The sequence below is a fragment of the Protopterus annectens genome, chromosome 1.part0, assembly GCF_019279795.1.
Source record: "Protopterus annectens isolate FY-2018-M chromosome 1.part0, PAN1.0, whole genome shotgun sequence".
In the NCBI taxonomy this organism is placed as follows: domain Eukaryota; kingdom Metazoa; phylum Chordata; order Ceratodontiformes; family Protopteridae; genus Protopterus; species Protopterus annectens.
The window spans coordinates 274783721-274809646 of record NC_056725.1 but is presented as its reverse complement, the minus strand read 5'-3'; positions in this window follow the sequence as shown (position 1 = coordinate 274809646).

The following is a 25926-nucleotide window of genomic DNA, read 5'->3' as shown; positions in this document are numbered from 1 at the left end:
ACATCAGGTGTGGAACACCGGTCACACAAGACAAATCAAACCCCATAACCAACACAAATAACCACTAAGTGAGCTAAATGCTACTCATTGCCAGAAGTCTCAGCCTCCAGATGCACACACTCGAGGCACTTCTCATTATGGAGAATATTGATATCTGTGCAGTATCAGTAACATAGTTCAAGGCTCCAGACAGCACACCAGCACTACCAGGATACTACTCATTCCATACCTTCCAGCATCAGAACCTGAATCATAGCACATAGGGTGAGGATGTATCCATATTCATCAAGGATACCTACACCTCTCTCTACATGCTCTCTACAGGATATGTACCCATAGAATGCTGCACAGCAACGTTCTTCACACTCCACAGGGGTGGGGCCATGAAAACCCCTTGGCATTCATGCTCTATGAGCCTGACAAGTGTGTTCTGCACGGCAATGGAGCCAATCATAATGGAAGTCAACAATAAAAAGATTGGGAACCTTCACACAGTTGAGCACACACAGTTTGGCTTCGTCAAATGCAGCCCACACCTCCTGAACTGGGAGGATTTCTTTGACAGTTACCAAGGCTACGGATGATTGAAATGAGCTCCACACAGCCTACCTATACCTCGCTAAGGCCTTTGACACCATTCCCCAGTCAGGTATCATAGATAAACTCACCAACCTAGCCATGAATCTATACATCACAAGATTGATTGCAAACTGGCTCACAGATAGATCCTACACATTATGAGTTGCTGGCTACATGTCAGACTCTACACCGGTAACAACTGATGTCCCCCAGGGTTCAGTCCTGGGTTCCCTCCTGTTTGGTATAAACTTCTCAAATGTACATGCCAACACAGCAGAGTTGTGGGTGACTAAGTTTCCTGGGAACTGTAAAGTGTTTGCCATAACAGATTCCCCGGAAGACAGACATATTCTCCAGAAGGGACTCTATGAAACCGATGTGTGGTGTCAGAATCATGGCCTCAAGCTCACTGTGGAGGAATGCATAGCGATCCTCTTTGTTGAAAACAAAATACCCACAAACTACCACATGGGTGTTACCCCCTTAAAAATGACAAGGTGATAAGGGATCTGGGGACACAAGTAGATAGTCATCTTTCCTTTGACAACCATGTTGCTAAAGTGATTGGGAGATCCTATGTGGCACACCTAATCAACAAAGGGCTTGCATCAGGATCCAAAGAGGCAGTGTTGGCACTGTATTCTTACATCATCAGACCAATCATTGAGTACAGTGCACCATTTTGGATGTACTCAACTTAGCATATCAAGCAGCTGTAGAGACCACATAGGTACCTCACCAAGAGGATTACTGGCCTCAAACAGTTGTGTTATGCAACATAACTGGTAAAACTAAATCTGTTCTTTGTTGCGTACTGCCTACTCAGAGGCACACTCTGCCTAACACACAGACCCATGTCCAACACATAACTGTTGAACATGCTCCATCTACACATAACAACATTGAGTCGCCCTACACATTCCAGGGATATGAACCTCATCGGAACAATGCATACAACATGCTGGTGGGATAGAGTACCATCCCAAACACTTGCCTTACTGTGGAACAGAGTCCCACTGTACATCAGACAGAACCCCTCACAGACACTCTTCAATTAGAACCTTGATGAGTGGATGGGAAACAGACAGTTCATGCCAGGCATCACATCAGCAGCCCCACTAGAAAGGGGCTTAGGGAACTAACTATTAGAACTAGGCCTTGGGAAACTACCCAATGGTGTGGTGAGAGCTGCACAACTTGCGTAGGCTGATATATGCCTTCGTGAAGATAGTCTACTACATACCTATGGACCTATGTGACATGTACATGTCTGCAGATAGTAGATGTGTACTTCATTGTACAGTCATGTTGTACAGCAGGCACATGGACCACATACACTGTAATGCTTACAGATATTGGTGGCTGTTATGTACAGTGGTAGAGATGTGCACCTCATGTCTTTCATGATGGGATTTTCATGATTTTCACATTGGGATGTGGGCTGGGTGGGACAGTCCTGAAAGGCTCCCTGTCATGGTCATCCTCTTACACACATCTCTGCCCATCCATCTTTGGCTTATATATATATATATATATATATATATATATATATATATATATATATATATAGGTACATAGGTAGGTGATAGGCTATCTGCCTGAAGGCATATATTAGTATGGCCAGAGTGTGCAGCTGTCACCACCCATGGAGTTAGTTCCCTAGGCCTCTGTGTAGTAGAGCTGATGAAGTGATCCATGGTGTGACAGTTCAGTTTCACATACACTCATCAAGGCTCCTCTAGAAGAGTGTCAGTGAGGGTCTTGGCTTAACGTTGATTGGGAGCCTGTTCCAAAGCAAGAGAAGTCTGTGAGTTAGTCATGTATCCCACCAACATGTTCTATTTAATGAAGAAAATACCTATAGTGCACCAAGTTCCTTCGCAAATAAATATACAAACAGCTAAAATAATCCAAAAAATGTTGCAAAGGCACGGCTCCAGGTTATAGCATTCAGTTATTATACCAGTTCAGGTTAAAATCTTGAAAAAATGGATATAAATCCACAGAGGCAATAGTAAATTCAGCAGGCCAACTTTTAATGAACACAAGCACTTTCACATTCAGCTTCTTCAGGTGTATGAGTGAATTCAAAAAAACACACCTTATATCCACAAATAAAATCACATGACATCAATTATTATTTAAAAATACATGATCAAAAAATGTATCAATACTATAGTGATACAAGTAAAACATCTTTGTCATAGAGAAATTCAATTACAATAATTATAACTATAAAATTAAGCATATTATGCTAAAATTTATATCTACGTAAGGGTCTTTTAGATAATAATGGTTTGATAGGGACACAGTCATTCAGACCATGGCCATAATTGGCTCTGAGTCTCGCTATCCACTGTGTCTGTAACTCCTCTGTTTTAGACCTAATATTTCCTCTTCTAATATTTAAAAAAGTCCTGCCTATCCCTAAAAAATTTAAATTGTGCTGCTCATCTGTACTTGCAACATATTTTGCAAGAGCATTAGTATCACTGTTTTTTCCTGATGTGATACAAATGTTCTCTTATTCTTTCTTTTAAGGTACGGTCAGTTTTACCTATATAAAATTTACTACAGATGCTGCAGCTAGCTAAATATACCACATGTGAAGTATCGCATGTAGCACCTACCTTAATATCAAAAACTTCACCTGTATCTGGATTTTTAAAAAATTTTTCAGAAGATATATAATTACAATACCTACATTTTCCACAAGGTTTAGTACGTATTACTGTTGTAATATATGTGCGTTTCTTATTATTACATGACCTTTGTTTCAAAGACTACCTATTCCTAAACGAAAATTGGGGCCTTGTACCCATATTTCCTTAATACGATTGTCTGTCATTAGAATGTTCCAATGGTCATTAATGACCTTAGTGTAAGTGTTGACATCTCTGGTATAACTAAATGATATTCTAAGTTGTTTATATGTTTATTTCTAGGTGGTCTTTCTGAGAAATAAGGTTTAACAGTAGTGTCTCTTAGTTCATAGTGGAGCTAACTGCCTTACTTGAGCCATTTAAGCCTTTAAGCAATTATCCTATCCCTTCTCACCCTGCACCTTGTGTTTTGTAAGGCAAACTAAACAGCATAGCATCATCCCCATCCTTTAGCCTTTAAGTCTTATCCCCCTTGTGAGAGACTCAAACGCTGCACCTTGTGTTTGTAAGGCAAACACCTTAACCATTAGGCCACCCTCCCAATTACTCTTAATTTACTAATTGCTGCCGAATTATTCTGAATTAAGTTCAGTTCATATCCTCTCTCTAATAATTCATTTTCAGTTATTCTCATCTGTTGCTGGTAATCACTCTTTCTTACATTTAACCTAGAAGCTCTAAAAACTGATTTATTGCTGCATTCCTAAAAATATAACTAGGATGCATGCTATGCCTGTACAATAACTGATTAGCATGGCATTCCTTCCTATATAATCTAGTGTTGATTTTACATAACTCATCCTTTTCAATATATACGTCCAAGAAATTAATAACTACATCTGAAAAATTCACTGTAAATTTTAAAAAATCTGAGGAGTTATTGATATATATCATAAATTCTTGCAATTGTGTTACCGTTCCTTTCCATAGAACAAAAAGATCGTCTACAAATCTCCTATAAAACATAATAAATTCCTTGTAGACACCTCCTAACCTAAAATGAATTCTGATTCCCATACTGACATAACTAAATTGGCATAACTGTTGGAACAAGAACTATCCATTGCAACTCGATGTTTCTGCCTAAATATTTTGTCATTGAAAGTGAAGATGTTATTCTCAAGTACTAAACTCAGTAATGTCTGTATTACATTAATATCTTGTACAGTAAATTCACCACTATCTCATAAAAGCTTGGTAACATAATTGAATTTCGCACTTCTAAACTTTCACTATTATGTGGAATCGGCTTCTTGGGCTCAAAATACTGAAATTCGAGATTTCAGTATTTCGAGCTTCTGAAGTGAATCCACACACACATATATATATATATATATATATATATATATATATATATTTTTATTTTATTTATTTTACATTTATTTATTTTACATTTGTTGACCGGGCTAGTCTAACTGGATATATGTCCTTTTTCAGTAGAGGCCCGGGGAGAAAAGCTCCAGGTTATTATACATAGAACATAAATAGTTCATAATAACAGGCTGTATAAGGTTATAAAAAATAATAAGAATGAATAGCAGTTATGAAAAAACAAAATAGTCCAAAATTTTTTTTTTTTTTTTTTTGTAAAGTAAAATATTATGAAGGTGACGAATTATAAAAGAAAGGATAAAGAGAGATAGCTGTGAAGTAAAGATAGAACAGATGTCAAAGATAGAACAGGATGAGTAGAGTCTGCATCTGTTATATCTGAAATCTAGCATGCTTGAACAAGTCTGCAAAAATATTTTTTTCTCATAAATATTTACTATATGTAATATTTTTTTTTCCGAATGTGTCTATGTTGGAGCTTTTCTCCCCAGGGCTCCACTGAAAATAGACATGTATCTAGTAAGACTATCCCAGTCAACAAATGTAAAATAAATAAATATGTGTGTGTGTGTGTGTGTGTGTGTGTGTGTGTGTATGTGTATATATATCTATATATATATATATATATATATATATATATATATATATATTTTTTTTTTTAAGGGCTTAGTCCCTTATAGAGTTCATACACTTTTTAGAGTCTTTGATTGAGCTGATTAGGCAGAGTATCTAAGATCATCAGGTGGTAGTTAGTCAGGGTTTGAGCAGGGACATTGCCAGTGTAATTGGAAGTGTAGTTTGAGGCTTTTTTTGAACAGGGTTAAGGAGGGTTGGTGTGTAAGTTTGGCAGGTAGCAAATTCAAAGTTTTGCCTACTGAGCTGGCAAATAGAGAGTCCCCAGCCACATTTATGCTCTTAGTTGTTTGCACCAGCAGTTTGTCAAGAGAATGCAGTGACCTCAGGTTGCTGTATTGATTAATTATCTTATTAAGTGCTGGTGTTTTTTCAGGTTGGTATAGAATTTTGTGGGTTATTATAAGTTGGTTGTGTCGGAAAAGTCTGGGCCATTCAAGCCATCCTAGTTGTGTTAGGTTGATACAATGGTGGGTCCCAGAGGTTGTACCTGTAATGAATGTAGCAGTATGGTTGTATCAGCTAGCAAGTTTGGTAAGGGTGGCTTGATTCAAGTTAGTGAAGACGGGGGAGGCATAGAGGAGGATAGATAGTAAGTGGGAACGAGCAATAGTAGTTCTTGCAAATGGAGTGAGGAAAGGTTTGATCCTGTAGAGGGAGCCCAATTTTTTGCTGACAGATTTGATGGTTTGATTGACATGGGTATCATATTTTAGGGTGTTGTTGACTGATGCCTATGAGTTTTGTGTGGCTGTCTGGGGATATAATTGTGCCATTCTTGGAACTTAAGGTAAAAAATGGTGAGTAAGATTTGCAAGTGGGGGAAAAGATGAGCAGCTTAGTTTTGCTGGGGTTTAACAGTAGCTGATTGTTTGCAAACCATTTTTCTACATTATAGCCTTGAGGGACTCCTAGAGTAATGGGTATTCTGCTAAAAAAACTGCTTGTTGTCTATCAGACAGGTATGACTGGAACCATTTAATTGAGCTACTGTTTAGTCACAGTTCCTTCGGGGTTTGGAGAAGTAGTTGGTGAATGACCATATCAAAGACCTTAGATATATCTAGGAAGAGAGCTGAGGTAAGTTTGTTATTATTACAGTTGATGTTGATAGAGTTAGAGAAGGATAGGAGGGCTGAGGTGGTGCTGTTGTGTGGCCTAAAGCCATGCTGAGAGTTGGCCAGTAGCTTATTCTGGGTGAGATAGTGCATTAATTGGTTATGGATGCATTTTCCCATAATTCTGGCCAGTGGTGATAGTATGGCTATTGGTCTGTAGATTGAGAGGTCTAAAGAATTCCCGCCCTTATGAAGGGGAGTAACATGAGAACCTTCCAGAGAGAGAGAAGATAGTGGCTTCAGACAAGGTGCGATTTATTACAATCAAAAAAGGGTATGGCATCTTCCCCTTTCTGTAGATCTTCTGGTGGGAGGAGATCAGCTGCTAGGGTAGTGGGCTTTAGTTTGTTAATTAGAGATCTAATGGTAGATGTAGATACAGGCTGGAAGTTAAAAGGGAGTGGGGTAGTGGCTGAGGAGGAATTCTGAAAGGAGCTGGTGGGGGGTAGCTGGCTTGCTAGTAACTGGATGGTTTTGATAAAGAAATTGTTAATGATGTATGCAGTTTCTTCTGGAGTATTTAGGTTACAAGATGATGGGGTGGGAATGGTAGTTTGGCCGGGGTGGAGCAGTTTGTTTATTCCTGCCCAAAATTTTTGAGGTTTGTTCTGGTGTTTTTGCTAAAGGTGTTGATAGAAGTATTTTTGTCTAACAATGTGGCTTTCTTGGTATCATTCCTTAGTTGTGGGAATTTAATATGGTGAGTGGGTCTTTGGAAATGTGCCATTTGTCCCATGCTTGGTTTCTTGCTGTGATTTTGGTTTTGGTTACTTTAGGGAGTCAGGGGACAGTCTGTTTTGGCTCCGAGGGTGCAGATAGGAGCATGGGAATCTAGAATGTTGAGAAATTTTGAATTAAAATAGGCTACAGCATCATCCAGTGGAAGATCTTTTAGGATGGACCAATTGCATGCTTTGAATTCATTCTGAAAGTCAGTGGAGTTAAAGTTCTTATTGTTTCTAATAGATTTATAGAGAACTTGGTGGTGGATATCTACTTTATGCTTAATGATATAAGTGAGTAGGAGGTCACTTATATCATCTGTGAGGGTACCCATGTTATACAGGTCTGGATGATTGTTGACATGCATCCAGTCCAGGATACTACCTTTGTAGTTGGATGTATTTATTCTGGTAGGTGAGGATACAAGTTGGGTATACCTGTGAATGTTTACGTGGGTGGTGGGAGATTCACAGGAACAATTGTTCCAGTCATTATTAACATCTCCTAACACCATAGTTTCATGGGGTATGTGTTGGAAAGCTATTGGAGGAAGTCTTCTAAGGTATTTGCATTGTTGCCTTGGGGATATAAATGCAGGTGATGAATATAGATTTAATTTTGTTAAGCTGTAGTTTGCTAACCAGAACTTCTGCATTATTGAATAAGGGTTTTTTTTGTAGGGCTAGTGTGACATCTAGTGTGTTTTTAAACAAAACTGCTACTCCTCCACCTCTCCTAGTGTTACGGTCTAGTCTGAGTATGTTGTACCCTGGTGGGATAATCTCATCGTCTTTAGTTCCTGATTTTAGCCTGGTTTCTGTAAGACGTAGCATACCAGGTAAATAGGCTGCTAAGAGGGCATGAAGATTATGGACCTTGAAGTTAATACTCCTGATGTTTAGGTGACAAGTCAGGAGAGAGTTAGGGGACCTTGTATTTGGCCAAATATTGAAAGTGGTAGTGGGCTGGGAGCTTGTGGGAAGGGTGGGTCCAGGGTTGGGGTGGATGTCTCCATCCCTCATCAGACTATGTTGTTCAGTGATTATTAGTTTCAAGGCTTTACTAATTATTTTATGATAATATCTAGTTTTGGGGGAGATGGACCATGGTCTAGTTAGTTGGTGGTTGTTGAAAGTGGAAAAGACAGGTTTGTAGTAAGCTAAGAGTTGGTCTGATTTACTCAAGGTAGGAGCAGTGTTAGCTTAGGATAAGGGCTGGTGAAAGCCAAGATAGCGCTGATTTTCATAGATGATGAGGAGATATGGTCCAAGCAATATTGCTAAGAGGAACGTAATTGGTCTCATTTTAATGTAGCACTTGGCTAAGGAATGTGGGTTGGGAGTCCAGAGGTTTAGTGACAGAAACGGGTGGTGTATGGGGTGGTGTATAGAGGTGCAGGTTATCAGCAATAGGTTGTAGAAGGGGGTGTGTAGTTTATTGGGCTTAAATTTAGCACTAGTGGGGAAGGGTGGAATTTGGGGGCAGGGTGGGGCATGGAGTGAGCCCGAGCAAAGCAAGGGCGAGCGGAGCGTGGATAGTTCAGACCACAGGATTCCCTGGGTCTGTAATGATGCAGGCTTGAAAGAATCTGATTTTACAATACTTTTTACTCAATTCTATTTCAAATGAGCTACATTTTTCTCAATTCTGTTTCAAGCTAGATTAACAGTTAGCCAGACAATTTTACTGACTTTTTTGTAAGTATGCTAGCAGTTAGCCTGATTTTTTACAGATATTCTATCAATTAGTTAATAACAGTGATATGAAGTTGGCAGGGGGGCGTGCTATTCAGGCTGTTTGAGATCTATTTTGCTTGTTGTGTTACTTAATACAGCAGCCTGATTAGGGTTGCAGATAATGTTAAGCTATATCTGTCTATGGACCCTAGGCTAGCCGTAGACCCAGTTCAGCCAAGCAATTTGTTAGCTTTACATTTGCACTTAAGATATAGACCTTGCAGTCCTTTTCCTTAGCTTGGGACAGTGCAGAAATGGTTTTCTTTTAGTTTTCAGGACGATAGTTTCTTTCAGCAGAGATTGAGCCATTCGAGGTAAGTACAGCTGAGATGGAAAGACTGAGTAAGGTACATAAAGTCAGTGCATGGATTCTATAAGGAACACAGCTAATATAACAGCATGCAAACAGTATTATACTTTCAGGCAGGGCGTTTATGTATTCTAGTAGTACCACAGCTTGTGCAATAACCTATGCACAGTGGTGACTTTCAGGCAGAGCAGTAATTATCAGCACAGGCATTTGAGAGAGCTTTACACAGTAATTACAGTAGTGGTAATATGGTATCAGTAGTTACACTGAAAGCGTTACAGGTAAATCCACAGGCTAATGCTATGAATCACTTCTGTTTTTGGTTCTTAGACTAGTGTTTTAGTACCTCTCTACAAAGCATGTCGCTAAGCTTAAAACAACAATATTTCTACATGTAGTCAACAAATATGCTTAGAAATAAATTTCTGGCTGAAAAGCATTGCAGGTACTTCCACTCGCTATTTCTATAAATCCCTTCTGCTTTGGCATTTTAGTATTTCATTACAATGCACGCCGCTTAGTTAATAAAGATACATTTTCACCACACAATCAATAAAAAGTATAAAAAAACAGTTCTGGCATACCTTGTTTGCGTAGAAAAACTGCTGACTGGGTCCTTAGGCACTAGGAGTTTGAATATGGTGGCCACAGCAGTCCTAGAAGTAAGCTTTCATACATAGCCAGTCAAGGGGTGGAAAACCAAGCTTCTGATTGGCTGGTCTAGACTACATGATTCCCAGGGTCTGTGAGTATGCAGGCTTGAAAGAATCTGATTTTACAATACTTCTTACTCAATTCTATTTCAAATGAGCTATGTTTTTCTCAATTCTGTTTCAAGCTAGGTTAACAGTTAGCCAGACAATTTTAGATTTTTTTGTAAGTATGCTAGCAGTTAGCCTGCTTTTTTTACAGATATTCTATCAATTAGTCAATAACAGCGAGATGAAGTTGCCAGTGGGACCATGTTATTCATGCTGTTTGAGATCTATTTTGCTTGTTGTGTTACTTAATACAGCAGTCTGATTAAAGTTGCAAATAATGTTAAGCTATATCTATCTATGGACCCTAGGCTAGCCATAGACCCAGTTCAGCCAAGCAATTTGTTAGCTTTACATTTGCACTTAAGATATAGACCTTGCAGTCCTTTTTCCTTAGTGAGGGACAGTGCAGGAATGGTTTTTCTTTTAGTTTTCATGTAGATAATTTCTTTCAGCTCAGATTGAGCCATTCAAGGTAAGGACAGGTGTGATGGAAAGACCTTGCAGTCCTTTTTCCTTAGCGAGGAGCAGTGCAGGAATGATATCCTTTTAGTATTCACGTAGTTCCTTTCAGCACAGATTGAGCCATTTGAGGTAAGGACAGGTGGGATGGAAAGATCTTGCAGTCCTTTTCCTTAGTGAGGGACAGTGCAGGAATGTTTTTCTTTTAGTTTTCAGGTAGATCGTTTCTTTCAGCACAGATTGAGCCATTCAAGGTAAGGACAGGTGGAATGGAAAGACCTTGCAGTCCTTTTCCTTAGCGAGGGACAGTGGAGGAATGGTTTTATTTTAGTTTAGAGGTAGATAGTTTCTTTCAGCACAGGTTGCACTGTTCGAGGTAAGGACAGGTGGGATGGAAAGACCTTGCAGTTCTTTTCATTAGCTAGGGACAGTACAGGAATGGTTTTCTTTTAGTTTTCAAATAGATAGCTTCTTTCAGGACAGATTGATCTGTTTGAGATAAGGATAGGTGGGATGGAAAGACAGCGTTTGCTTAGAGAATCCATCTACTGGGTCCTTAGGAACTAGGGATTTATATATAGGGAAGTAAATACTGTGAGAAGAAATAGCCAGGGAATTGTTATGGCTAGGGTTGTATAGGCCCTAGGGCTGATAGCCTAGTACCAACCTATGAACCTATAAACCTATATATATATATATATATATATATATATATATATATATATATATATATATATATATATATATATATATATATATATACATATACACAATTCAGTATGTATTGTTAATATATTTATATATTGTGATACACATATATGGATCTCCATACATATCTGTCTCTCTCTCTCTCTCTCTCTATATATATATATATATATATATATATATATATAAAAAATATATATATATATATATATATATATATATATATATATATATATATATATATATATATATACTAATCCTTCCTAATTGCACGGAGTCTCTTCCCTATTGTAAACTGGCTGTAAACAAGGGTATGTTTGAGAAAACGTGCCAACACCATACAGCTGAGGTCGCTTTGTGGTAAATTGCTTCGGCAATGGAATGCAGGGTCCTTGGTTTAAAATCTGCAAAGCCTGTTTTTTTTTTGCTAGGCAGAACAAGGACTGTTGGATACAGAGTGATTAAGACAGTTTTGATCAGCTTTAAGCATGTCTGCGTGGGTTTGCTTGGTGGTAAGTGTTACTAATGTATGATTAAATTAATAGGCGCTTACACCATGTAGGCTTTGCTTACCATTGTGCAAATCTGCTTAGCATTTACATTTAAGCAATGCTGAAACCTGCTAAGCATAGCTCAGCCCTGGTAACCAGTGATCACATACCAATCTGATAAAATAGCAGGGTAATGACATCTTTAATAAGTGTATTTAATTTCCTGTACATAACATGCTGCTATTTGCTGTGATTACAGTAGCAAGGGGTGTGACTATACCGTATGGGGCACCTGGGTATACATGGGTAGTACCACAATCTTTTATTTTTGTATTTGTTTTGTACATGGGTAGTATCCCAGATTATACACTTGCATCTAGCACCAGCTACTGTGCACTAACTGACAAAAATAGTTTAACACATATTGCATCATTATGTTAGTACTTTTAATAGTGCTTTTCCAAGTAAAAGTGGATTGCAGATTGTAGTACTATAACCATACATCCCTGCATGCAAAGCTGGGACTCTGAGTACTGAGTATCTTGTTCTTGGCATTTGAGCTGTATGTTTTTATGTATCTCCTATTGGATATTGATCTGATATGTTGATATTAACTGTAGACTACTATGTTTTGGACATTTCATTGAGGACTGCTGTCATGTAATGATGGCATACTTTTCAGTTTCAAACTTCTAACTTTCAGAACATTCATTCTAATGCATAACCTGTTGGCTATCTACTTTCTGTCTGTCCTCTGTACAGATGTGCATATGTCAAGTATTACTAAGGCCTACCACTATGTAGGTGCCCACATAGTATTGAGCTGTGGCCTGGATACTGCTGCTAGTTTCAACATATGGGACTTTCCTTAATCTGGGCCTTGCCCCTTTTCCTTGCCTGTGTGAGGGACATTACAGATGTGGAGGGCTACAGATTTACATGCAGTAGTTGGAAATATGTCACAGGTAATGACATGTGGAGACAGACAAACAACATGGGGGACATATCCCCAGATTTGTGAACAGATTATATGTCATCAGTGCTGTTATACACATGGTGGCTTGATAGATTGACAGGGTTTGTGTGGACATGTGTTTAGTAAGTGACTTCTCGATTGTCATTGATATGTCTCTGACATACCTCTCCACTAGCACACTGTCCACAGACTGGCCACATGTCTGCCTGTGATGTTTTGTCTGTTCCCCAGACAGTTGATGTCTTTGGTAAATCAATCGTGGACTCTGGGGAATGCAGTCAGTAAATACTCACATCTATTGGTATTACTGACGTCATATTCCTAATAAAGTATGTTACAACAAACCCAGTAACATCTGCAACTGTCTCAATGTATGACAGCAATATGTCCAATCTCCCCCTGTGTTTGTGCCTCTGTCCCCAAATGATGTCAGGCTTTGTCCAGATGTCAATGAGGTGCAGACATATTTATTATCATTATTTCTTGACTTCATTCCTGCTACCATCCCAGTGATGTAGTAGACCCACAGACATGTCAGGGAAGAGGCCATAGATATGAGTCCTGAGCCTGTACATTCTGATTTGAACAGTACATGTCAGAGGCGTGTGTGTCTGGCCGTTATTAACAGACTGTCATGACTGTGTACACATGTCATGTGTACATGTAATTTGGGCTGTGTATGGAAGGGGGTGGATGTAAGTGTTATGGCTCCTTCTTTATCTGACTGTGTGTGCTGCTCCAGTTTCTGCTGATCTATTGGCTGTATGTGTTTGTAGGGGCAGACTGAGATATGTCCCCTACAAGGTCAGGATTCAGACTACACTGAGAATTCAGACTGTATATGTAGGGCTAATGTGAGAGTGACAAACAAAGATGTATTTGTTCACACAGTCTGTATACTCTACTGTTCACTTGACTTACTGGTATGTGACTGTGATGATGTTTGTTGTGGGTATGCACTTTCATACTGGTGTCTGTCAATGCTGTTTCATCCCTGTAGTGCCTGATATATTTGCAAATGGGTTCACTATAGAATCCCAAAATACTGAAATCCCGAATTTCAGTATTTCGAAATTCTATAGCCGAAACCTTTCAATACCAAAACCCCATAATGGCGAAATTTAAAATCGCGAACCTACATTGCAAATACACCACACGCATACTCATACACACAATCTCCTCCCACAATCAAACAAACAATCCTACACTACAGACAAGCAGGCAGCAAGCCCCCCTGCACCTCCCATGTGGGGGGCTGCACCCCCCCACAGCCCGTCTACTTATATATACTAACTCTGAGATCCCACAATCACACATACAAAGGTAAGTCACACACACACATTTCACAGCCCCTAGCACACACATCACAGCCAAAACACACACTAACATACACAAAAGCCCCTAACCAACACACTCATATGTACTTACCTACACTTACACCTATGCATTCACACACCGCAAACCCAGAAGCTCCGAACTTCGTTATTTTTAATTTCTTTGCTTCTGGTGTTTTGGAATTTCAAGGCTTTGGTATTATAATTTTGAAATACTGAAAGTCGGGATTTCAGTATTTCGAAATTATAAAGGGAACCCTTGCAAATACATGTGTAATTATACATAGCAGATTTCCTAATTCAATTACTTGTGCTATTTAAGTAAATATATGTTAGAGCACACAGGAGGGTGTTACTACAGCAACTGTGTTAACTTATCTTCACCAGTACTTCAGATCCATCCCCATTTTCTTGGCTTCCACCCACCACGTTGTTAGCCTTGGTCTAGATTCATTGCAGAAAGTGGTTCTGAGCATATCTGTCAACTGGCTGGATTGTTTCAGGATGTCCAGCTTTATTGCTCATATTTCTGGTCTGTTTTACAGATTATTATCATTTCTCTGGTGAATCACTATAATGATATGATTGTTGTCAGAAAATAAGGACATATTTCATTTACCTACCTCACATCCATCAGAACATGTATGTTGAAACAAACTGTGTCACTCTGTCAAGAAGAGTACAGGGGGATAATGACCTCTTCCCTCATGAATGCTAATGCGTTAGTACTGAAATGTGCCACATAAAAGGACTTTGTGACCACAGTGGCAATGTGGTGGTCAAGAGACATTGCTGTCAGCCTGTGTACCCAGATCTCTTATAATGCCTTCTTTGTTCAGTGAACTACCATCAATGTGGTAAATCATGGGAACAGGGTTTTCCACAAAGGGGATGACAACACATTTTCTGATATTGAGCTTAAGGCCATGAGTCTGACACCAGTCATTGGTCTCAGTGAGGGCTTTCAGTAGGATTCCAACATCACTTGGGTAGTTAATAATAGCTCCCAACTTGCAATTGTCTGCAGCCTTTGTCAGCTAGAGTCCCTTCATGTTAGCATGGACTTCAGAGAAGTTTATACCAAACATGAAAGGACCCAGGACAGAACCCTGTGGTACTCCACTTATGACTGCTCAGCAGTCTGACTTGGAGTCAGCTATTTCCACACTCTGAGTCCTATCTGTGACCCAGTTTGCAACCCACCTAGTGCTATAGTGGTTGATGCCTAGCTTATTGAGTTTTTGCATGATCCCTGAGTGGGGAATGTTATCAAAGGCTATGGCCAGATCAAGGTAGGCTGTATGTGCCACCTTGCCTTCATCCACAGCTCAGGTGACTGATGCCAAGATGTTGACCAGGTTGATTGAGCAGGTATGATCTACCCTTCACAAACGTAAATGGTGTGGGGTCCTGAGTCTGCAGATTTACATATCCCTGATTATTAGGTGCATGATGATGCATTCCATAGCTTTGCATAACAGACTTGTCAGACAGTTGGGGTGGTATTTCCCAGGGTCTGTAGTCACACCTCATTTGTGGAGAGGGGTGACTGTAAATTCAGTAGGAACAAAACCTGAGGCGAGGTTGTGCTTGAACAGGACACACAGGTAAGGTGCCAGGTCACTCTGTAGTTCATGTAGAACACAGCCAGGGATATTGTCAGGTCCCATAGAAGCTGTATTCTTGGCCTTGGGCAGTGGTGTTTTAACCTGTGTAGCAGTAATACTGGGTGACTGGCAGTGTACTGGTATTGTGATTGGTCCTTTGAGGGGGAGAGAGGGGTAAAGTTTGCAATCAATATGTCAGCCAGAATATTGGCAATATTTGCTTGTCCAGTCTAAGAGGTACCATTGTCTAGCAGCTCAGAACAAATCTTGGTATGGCCATGGAGATTCTTTACATAACTGAATGAGGCCTTGTGGTAGTCTTTACTATGTGTTCCAATTCTGTTTTCACAGCTATCTTTATAGTATTTGATAAGGGATATCAACTTATAATTGAGGCTAATAAGGGTTTTCTTCCAGTTTTGGAATTTCACCTTATTCTATATTGGTTCCCTCATTCTCTTGTAGAGTTTCTTTATGGCCAGATTCCACCAGACTGGCTTCCTTTTTTTGGAGGTGAGGGTCCTGGTTCTATTGGGTATGGCAGTATCCATGCATTTGTGTACGTGTTCATAGTGCATTGTTGTTTGATTCAGCCACCATGCAAGTACTCTCCATTTGCATGGCTGCCATGAGGTTAGCCACCTCTGTTTTTATGAGGCCATAGTTATCTTTGGAATGACTTTTCATGGTGGTTACCTGTGCAGAGGGGTGGGGGTGGGAGGCCTGTGGATTTCCAAAGGTGATTAATTTGTGGTCAGATACAAAAAGGAAGGAGTTGACTATTGGTGTAGAGTAAAAGTCACTCATGTTAGCAAGGACCAGGTCGATGTGATGGGCATGTGCATCGGTACATGAGTAGCTTTCCCAGTTAATGGTGGGGTAGTTGAAGTCAACCAGTATGAGAGTGTTAGGTTGGACAATAATATTCTCCAGGGTGTTTAGGAATATGGAGTGTGAGTATTGGGACATGTTTGGGGACCTATAGCAGGCTACAACCTAAACCACTATCTTATCCAAGGTTAGCTACACCTGTAGGATCTGTAATGCATAGTGTTGGTCTACCACTCTGGAGGTATGTGCATCCTTAATGAATATGGAAATACCAACACGTTTGGAGCTTCAGTCCACATTCTGCAGCTAAATGTTGTGGCATTAATTAAAGGCTGATACTGCAGGGATGCTTCCTGCTGCTTTTATCCAGGTCTCTGTTACAACACAGATGTCATTATTCCCCATATTAAGGGAGACTTCCAGTGAGTGCATTTTCAGATTTAGACTTCTACTATGCAGCAGCAAGACACTCAGATTACATGTGTTTGTAGATGTCATATATTTCTGTATACATACATCTCTCTCTCTCTCTCTCTCTATATATATATATATATATATATATAAATGGATCACCTTTAAAACCTCGAAACCGCATTTGCCCGAAACACTAATGACCAAAAACTAAAAGAAACATAAAAAAAGCCCGACAACGAAAAACACCGAAAACCATTACACCAACACACTACGTAAACAACACAGTACACTACATAACATATGCACTATCCCTAACCCAAACCCTAACCCTAAGGTCCCACCTCACCGCGACACTTACCCTACCTGCACCCTAACCCTAACTCACTTAACCCACCCCTAACCCACAGTCCCTCACCATCGCACACACACCTACCTGCACCCTAACCCTAACTCACTTAACCCACCCCTAACCCACAGTCCCTCACTATCGCACACTTACCTGTCCGCCTCCTAACACTAAATCCCTCACCGCACACTTACCGGAGTCCGTCTTTTCGGTCATCTGGCGCGGTATTCTCGTCCCGCCGGATTCCGCGCTGGGCAAACGCCGATTCGAGATTTTAAAGGTGACCCATATATATATATATATATATATATATATATATATAGTTTAGTCCTAGGCTAACTGCCCTTGCAAGCCATTTTAAGCCTAGCCAAGTATCCCTTGTAAGACCCCAACCCTGAATTTTGGGTTTGTAACTCAAACACCTTAACCATTAGGCCACCCTCCTAATCCTAATACATATATATATATATATATATATATATATATATATATATATATATATATATATATATATATATATATATTCACTTTTCTATATATATGTATATATATATATATATATATATATATATATATATATATATATATATATATATATATATATGTGTGTGTGTGTGTGTGTGTGTGTGTGTGTGTGTGTGTATTTATATATGTAGATATTAATGTGGATGTCTGTCAAAGGAAAAGTATACTTTAAAAACGATCAAAACATGGTAGGTTCAGGTTGAGGCACTTTAATCTTGCAGCAAGGAGACAAAAACGTGCTAATACAGAGTTTGTCTAACCAGAAACAGGAAATACTTTCATTTTTATACATTCTCAAATTAATCCTCTCCTACCGTGCTGATGTAACAGATTACCACCTTTTCATCATCATCTGCTGACCATCTTTCCCATGAATTTCTGCTGATTTAAACAATTTTTATGAGAAACTTCCTGAGGAAAACAACATGGCCTTGGTTACTCTCAGTTAGATACTTGTTATGTTACATTCAAGATACTACGGCTAAATCAAGCACAATGCCAGCAGTTCATTTCTCTAATAATCCTTTGTCTACTTTATCTATAAATTACTGCAGCTGCAGAGGTTCCCATCCTCTGGACAAAGCTGTTTGTCTAGAATCATTACATTTATAATATAAGGCATTGTTCATTCATTTACTTCTGACCTAGCAGATAAACACCTGCTTCTCAAGTACATTTCCACAAGGCATAAACAAGAATATTGCTGTGCTAGCAGTTACTAGGTCAGAGGGCAACTTGCAAGTTTCAGAAAGCATACTGAAGTTTTCAAAAGCATCTTTTTCAGTCTCATATGAAACTCAATTTGTATAAAACACAGTGCATGAAAAATAGAATGAAAAGTGTATTAAAATACTTGATTATTAATTTGGTATTAAGCATACACACATTAATACATATTTTCTAACATTTCCCTCCTGTTAATACTTGTTATTCTATTTTCAAAAAAGAATAAACAGCTTGCTTCTTTTTCTAACCTCTTCCATTCAGGATTTGCAGTTAAGAAAGTCATTCAGTTTAAACTTTTATGAAAGTGTTTCGCATTCTAGCAGCTCTTCAAATTCAGTACTTTGATACATAGTCTCAGATACGGATATATCTATGAATTTTTTAATTAATCTCTTCATGCAGGGGATTCCACAACAAATACAATCTCCTATTAGGAGTAATCCTACCCCAATAGCAATCAATATGTTCATAAAAATGGAGCCCCATCCCCCCAAAGACATTCTGGAAAAAATCTGTCAGAGGGTTTGGGCCTGGCTTGGTCATGGCCGACACTTGCTGAATCACCTCAAGATGGTCGTTAATCTCATGCTGATGATCAGGAATAAATGCACAGCATTTTTTTTTTATTAAAGCGCAAGTCCCACCTCTCGCCGCTAGGGTGAAGTCAAGAGCCATTCGGTTTTGGAGCACTACAGTTCTCATGGCATTCAGTTCATCAGTTATCAGTTCAAGGGCAGAAAAAGTCGCATTACTCATTACTTCGAGTAGTTTGGACAGTTTTCGCAGCTCCCATATTGATTTAACTCCGCCATACATAGGTGATATACCTGCCCGGGATATATCAGCATTACTCAAGTCCATGTGCACAAGTTTGGTTCCCACATCATGATGGTCTTTCCACCCTGCTTCAATTCATCCCACTGGATTCTCAGGTTTCTTAACAGTCTTTTTGGTTACGTCTCGAGTATTTCGAATACTTCCCTGAGGCAAAGCTGCAGTGTGTCGGATGGCCGGAACCGGGTCCCCAAAAAAACAACTGCCAGACCAATTCTCAGGTAACCATTTATATGCTTTTTTACCACACACAAAATAACAGTCTTCTACCTTAGTTATTACTTTGTTACGAAATTACTGCCCTGCATGAAACATTTTCCTATCTATTACAGATAACTGTTTGAAAAGTACAGGATTGCGTTGTACCTGATCAAGAGTCTTATGCATAGATTTCAAAAATGAGTCATAATCTGTACTACAAGATCCACTCAAATCATTTGATTTTCTATAACATGTATACTGTACTGTAACATTGCATTTACTCCATCCAACTTGGATGGTATCATTTTTATAGAAACATACAATTCCTTTTTGTGTCACAGGCAAATACAGCGCTACCTTATCTTGTACTTTAATAGCAACTGTGTCAAAAAACAGATTTTCCCAGGTCTCATTGACCCCTAGGGGGATAGCAGTCATTAATAAACCCCCGTATGCTGTTGGTATGGCCGTACAGACCCAGCAGTTCGAAACATTAAAAGTCTCTGTGTACACACGTGTAATTGCCTGATAAGTGTTAAAGTTCGGATGCCAGTCTATGTTTGGTTCATTACGTCTAATCAGTTCAACCTTTGTGGCAGGAAAAAGGAATGGCCACAACAAAGAGAACAGTGTGATTAATATTGCAATAAAAACGATCATACAAGTTTTCTGAGGTTGCTCAATGTCTCTACTTACTCTGTACCTGGCCATTTTGTTCTTGTTGTGCAACAGTAACAAAGTTTATGTCCAGTTCAAAGTTTTTAACCAGTTTACAGTGTGTTAAATGAATCCAGGAAGCTCGCTCTGCGATCTTGACTGCAGTGGGTGTTGACAGTAGTACTTGGTACAGACCTTCCCACTTTGGAGAACTCCAATTCTTTCGCTTCACAATCTTCACCCAGACCCAGGTGCCTGGGGCTACTGGTGCTTCTGATTTCGGTTGCTCTTTATCTGAAACAGAATTTAACTGCAAAAGTTTGTTATTCAAAAATCGCCTCATATATCCTGCAAGTGAACTGTCAGCCTCCTGCTCTGTAGACATGAGAGGTTTCCACTGAGGTGTATAATATGCCCTCCCAAACAAAGTTTCAAAAGGAGTTAATCCCTTCACATTTGGAACAGTTCTCATACCCAACATTGCTAAAGGCAAACAGTGCACCCAGTTTTTCTGTGTCTCTGCTATCAACTTCCTAAGTTTGTTCTTCAACACCCCATTGTGCCTCTCTACTAGCCCTGCAGATTGGGGGTGATAAGCGCAGTGGTTCTTTAACGATATCCCAAAATAGCGACTAAGTTGCTGAATCGTTTGGTTCACGAAATGTGTCCCATTATCACTATAAATCTTTTCCGGTATACCAAATCTAGGTATAATTTCTTTAACAAGGACCTTTGCAACAGTAGCTGCATCTGGATTTTTAGTTGGAAACGCTTCTACCTATTTGGAAAACATGTCTATAATAACAAGGCAATACTTCTTATTTTCACATTTATTCAATTCTATGAAATCCATACAAATAGTATGGAATGGATATGGTGGTGTAGGAAAATTCCCTTGCTTAGGCTTCAACGCCCCTCGTGCATGATGCTTGTTACAAACATGGCATGCTGCACAAAAATTTTTTGTATAATTGGTGAATCCATAGTTTGTAAATACTCGATTCACTAACTGTACCATCCCCCCTGTTGAGACATGGCTCTGTCCATGGCTCAACAACACTGCATATCTAAACAAATTAGTTGGCAAAATCGGTTTCTTTTCCTTGGAGATGTACAGTCCCTTTTCGAGGATTGCTCCTCGTTTTATCCACTTCTGTTTTTCAATATTTGTAGTAAGTGTCTGCATTGTTTTTAACATTTGTAAATCTAACGTCTCTGAGGGTTGTAATTCCTCACTCAAAAGAAAAGTTTCTGTGGCTGAGGCTGCCTGCTTTGCAGCTGTATCAGCCCGTGCATTACCTTTTGAAATTCTGTCCTGTTGTTTTGTATGAGCTACGCATTTGCAAATAGCTACTTTTGTAGGTAACTGAATTGAGTCTAACAAGTCTAAAATAAGTTGCGCATGATTGATCGGTTTACCAGTAGATGTTATCATTCCTCTATTTTTCCACTGTTGTGCAAAAACATGTACAGTAGAAAAAGCATACTGACTGTCAGTAAAAATATTCACTTTCTTACCTTTTGCTAAGATACATACCCTTGTTAAGGCAATCAATTCTGCTGCTTGTGCAGATAAGTTGTGTGGTAAAGATTTTGCTTCTAAAGTTGCAGTATCAGAAATGACTGCATACCCCACTAGGTTCTGTCCTGTAGGACCCCTCCTGCACGAGCCGTCCACATAACATGTCACCTCGGCATCATCCAAGGGAACATCCGTAACGTCTTGTCTAGGTAATGTCTTTTGCTCAATCTCCTGCAGGCAGCAGTGCGGTTTGCCATCTGCAGGGGTTGGAAGCAAAGTTGACGGATTCAAATTTGTGCATCGTTCAATTATCATATGAGGTTGGCTCAACAGTATGGTCATACAGGAAAGATGCCTAACTGGAGAAAGATATGCTACTTTTTCTTGCAGTAAAATAATTGTGACTGCATGAGCCACTCTCAATATGAGAGGGTGGAATAGCACTACTGAGGCTGAAGCCTGCAATGCCATTGCAGCTGCAACTACTGCTTGTACACAGTGGGGCAGGGATCGCGCCACTGGGTCTAACTGTGATGAATAGTAAGCTATGGGGCATTGTTTGTCCCCATGTTGCTGTGTCAATACTGATGTCATATAACCTTGCTTACAATCTACAGTTTGAATAAACTGCTTGTGATAGTTTGGTAATCCTAGAACTAAGGATGATGCTATCAATTGTTTCAGCTTACAGAAAGCTGCTTTTGCTTCAGGTGTCCATTGTAATAAATCTTGTGCTGCCATCAGCTTTTTAAATATTAAATTGGCCAGTGGAGCAGATTCCAAAGCATAGTTCAGTATCCAACTCCGACAAAAATTAGTAGTTCCCAGGAAGGACATAATTTCCTTCTTGGTAGTTGGTCTAGGTGCTTGTAAAATTGCTGTTTTTCTGTCTTCATCTAATATTCTACCTTCTTTGGATATTACATATCCCAAGTACTTAACTTGTTTTCTCCAAAGCTGTAACTTGTCTTTGTTTACTTTGTGACCTTGAGTAGCTAAAAATTGTAATAAAGCTATTGTGTCATCTTTGCATTCTTGCTGGGTGGGGGCTGCCAGCAGAATTTCGTCTACATAAAATAGAATTTGACTACCTTTCGGTGGGATAAATCCCGCCAGGTTGCTTGCCATTTCCTGTACAAATATTGTTGGACTTTCACAACATCCCTGTGGTAATCTTGTATATGTGTACCGCTTTCCCTGAAATGTAAATGCAAACCAATATTGGCTGTCAGGGTGTATCGGTATAGAGAAAAATGCATTACTAATGTCTACCACTGAAAAATATTTTTGCTCTGGCTTTAAATCATTCAGTAAGGTGTGTAGATCTGGCACCATTGGTGCCCTGGGTATAACTGCATTATTTACAGCTTGTAAGTCTTGGACCATACGCCGTTCCCCGTTTGCTTTCTTGACAGGAAATAAAGGTGTATTACATGGTGAATCAGGGGATTCTATTACGACACCTTCCTTAAGTAAGGCTGCTATAATAGGTTTGATTCCTACCTCTGCATCCTTTCTCAAGGGATATTGTCTTTTCTGGGGTCTAAATGCTGACTTTGGCATTATGGTAACTGGTCCTGCTGTTCGTATAAGTCCTACATCTGATTTCCCTGCTGACCAGAGAATATCTGGTATGTCTCGCAAGGCTTTTTCCTCTTCTTCCAATAAGAGAAATACTCAGCTGTTTTCACTAGCCTGTGAGTGTACAGCTGGGTGTGTCTGTGTAATCCAATTTAATTTCTGTTTCTGTACTCCTTGATTGGAGAGCTCTAATTCTGTCTGCTTTTCCCACCTTGTGACTTTTTCACCTAAGTCTGCCCATTTCAAAGTTTTGGTCTTAGTTAAACTAACATGTGGCAGTCGATTAGATTTGTAAAGTGCTAAAAATTCCTGGGGCAATGAACAGCTTGCTACACTGTTCCCCTTTGCATCCCAGTACAAATTTTGCAATACTAGCCTGTTTGCATGGTTCTGAAACAATTCCTGTTCATAATCTTTATCAGGTCCTGGTCTATTACAGTAATATAGAGTACAATGCAACAAATGCTGTTTGTCAATGTCGAGGGAGGGGGACTTACTGATGGTTATGTTCACCAGTTCTTCGGTTACTGCCCCTGGACCAGTCGTAACTAAGTCCTGGCTGTACCAATAATATGTCTCACCCTCCGGTCGCACTACAAAAGTATCCATTTGTCGCTGTACTTCCATACCCTGCATGGTTGGAACTATGGCTATGCCAAATATCTGCATCAAATCTCTACCCAAAAGATTCACTGGGCATTTTGCAGAAACTACAATTTTACTTTTCTGGGTCATTCCTGAAACGGGGTCTGTTATTGTTATGTCATGGGAGAGTGGCTCCCGATACAGCTGTCCATTGGCTGCTTTCACTAGTATATAATCTGGTGATTCTGTATTTTCCGGTAACTTGGAAGGGTGTATCAGGGTCCGTGAAGCCCCTGAGTCACACAAAAATTTAACTTCCCTCCCCTATACCAGAAGCGTCACTTCCGGTTTTGTGCCTGCTAAGTAAAGCTCTAAGCTCAAAAGAGCTAGGTCTAAAATTTCATCTTCTTCTATGTCTGTGAATTCATATACATCCTCTACCCCTTGTGTCACATCCTCTACTCCTGCTATCACATTTTCACTTACCTTTCCCTGCTTACTCTCTTCCAATGATTCCTGACTATCATATAGTCATTCCTCATCTTCCTTATTTTCTGTAGTCGCCTTTTTGTTTAGCCTGCAATCCCTCGCTAAATGTCCTTTTTTCCCCGCACTTATAACATTCACTCTTTTTCTTTCTTTCCTCGAAATCTTCTGATCATTTGTCAGATTGTTTATTTCCCTGGGTATTTTTCTTACCCTTTTTCCCAGTTTGTACTATAAATACTTCTGACCCATCTTCTTCGAAAATACTTGAGTTCTCTTTTTCTTTTTACTATTAAAATGTCTTTCTGCATATCTAGCATATTCAAGTAATGGCTGTAATCTACTTGTTCGATGATCTACCATATGCTTCGTAATAAAGCTACTAATGGGAGTTATACTACCCTTCAAGAATGCATTCTTTAACTGTTGTTCATATGAGGAATCTTGTGTCTGATTTTCTGGTATCTGCATTCTGCAGTGATTATTAAAACACTCTAACAGTCTAGCATAATATCTATCAACTGTTTCACCTTCCTGTTGAATGCATTGATTAATGCGAGTCCAATCAGCCCTAGGCTTCCACTTTTCAGAGATTCGGTCTGTCAGACCTTTCACTCTGCCATCCAGTTCTGCATTAGTATGTGGGAGTGGTCTAAGTTGTGCATCACGAGGATTCCAGTCGCCACTGATCATGTGCCAATCTGGACCCACAATTTGTCTAACTACTTTTTCTACTTCCTCTCCATTTAAATGGTAACTTAATCTCATACCCTGTAAGTCTTCTAAAAATTTTCTAAAATTCACTTTTGGGTGGGGAATACCTTCCGTGGCTTTCCGGATATCTTCCAGTGTCCACGGTCTATAAACTAAAAGAGTCGGATCCTGTCCTGCCTGTCCTGCCTGAGGATTCGGTACTTCTATGAACGGCCATATCTCTTCTTCACTCATAGCCTGTGATTTTCTATTTAATTAATTTAATTCAATCTTCCTCCTCAAGTCGCGTGTTCAAGACCTGGTCTCGATAGGATCCCTGACAAACGGTTGTGCTTTTGCAGGGGTTAGCTGGATATAGCGGAGGTGGATCAGCTCATCCACTCGCTTCCTATTCTGGTAAGGGAAGCGGAGGGGGCGAAGGAGGGGCTGTTGCTATTACTAAGTTATTGTCTTCTTTGTCTAAGAACATTGTTTTTGAATTTTTAATTCTCTGCTCCCTGCGATTTGCTTCCTCAAGCCACCTATGCACCTGAGGGACTCCTAATTGTCTTTGCTTTTTTAGTTGACCTTTCGTGTCTATTTTTAACTGTTTTACAAGTTTCATAAGTGCAAGTTTATCAAAATTACCCTCGAATTTATACTTATCAGCCCATTTGGTGTAGTACTTAACATTATTGGCACGCTGTAATTGCATATACTTCGCTTCTTCAGTTAGGGGCGTGTCCCAGGAACTTTTTGTGCACTGATTTCCCATTGCTGTCTTAGCTAAGCTGTAAATTGTTATGTAACCCTTTCTATCACGTGGTACCACAAATCTATACCTTTTCACAGTTTATCTAGAATAACTGCCTACCTATTCTGTTTTCCTGATCTATGACAAAAAACAGTAACCCCTTTTTCTGTCCCTGATCTGCATATGCAAATCTACCTGACAAAAAACAGTTCTGTACTTAGTCCCTGATCAAAAACAGAAATAAGGTAATTCCTCCTTACCTGACCCTCCGTGAGTTGATCCACAAGATCGTTGACTCGTCCTCCAATCCCAGATCAGAAACAGTGGCTGGCCTCTTTCAAACG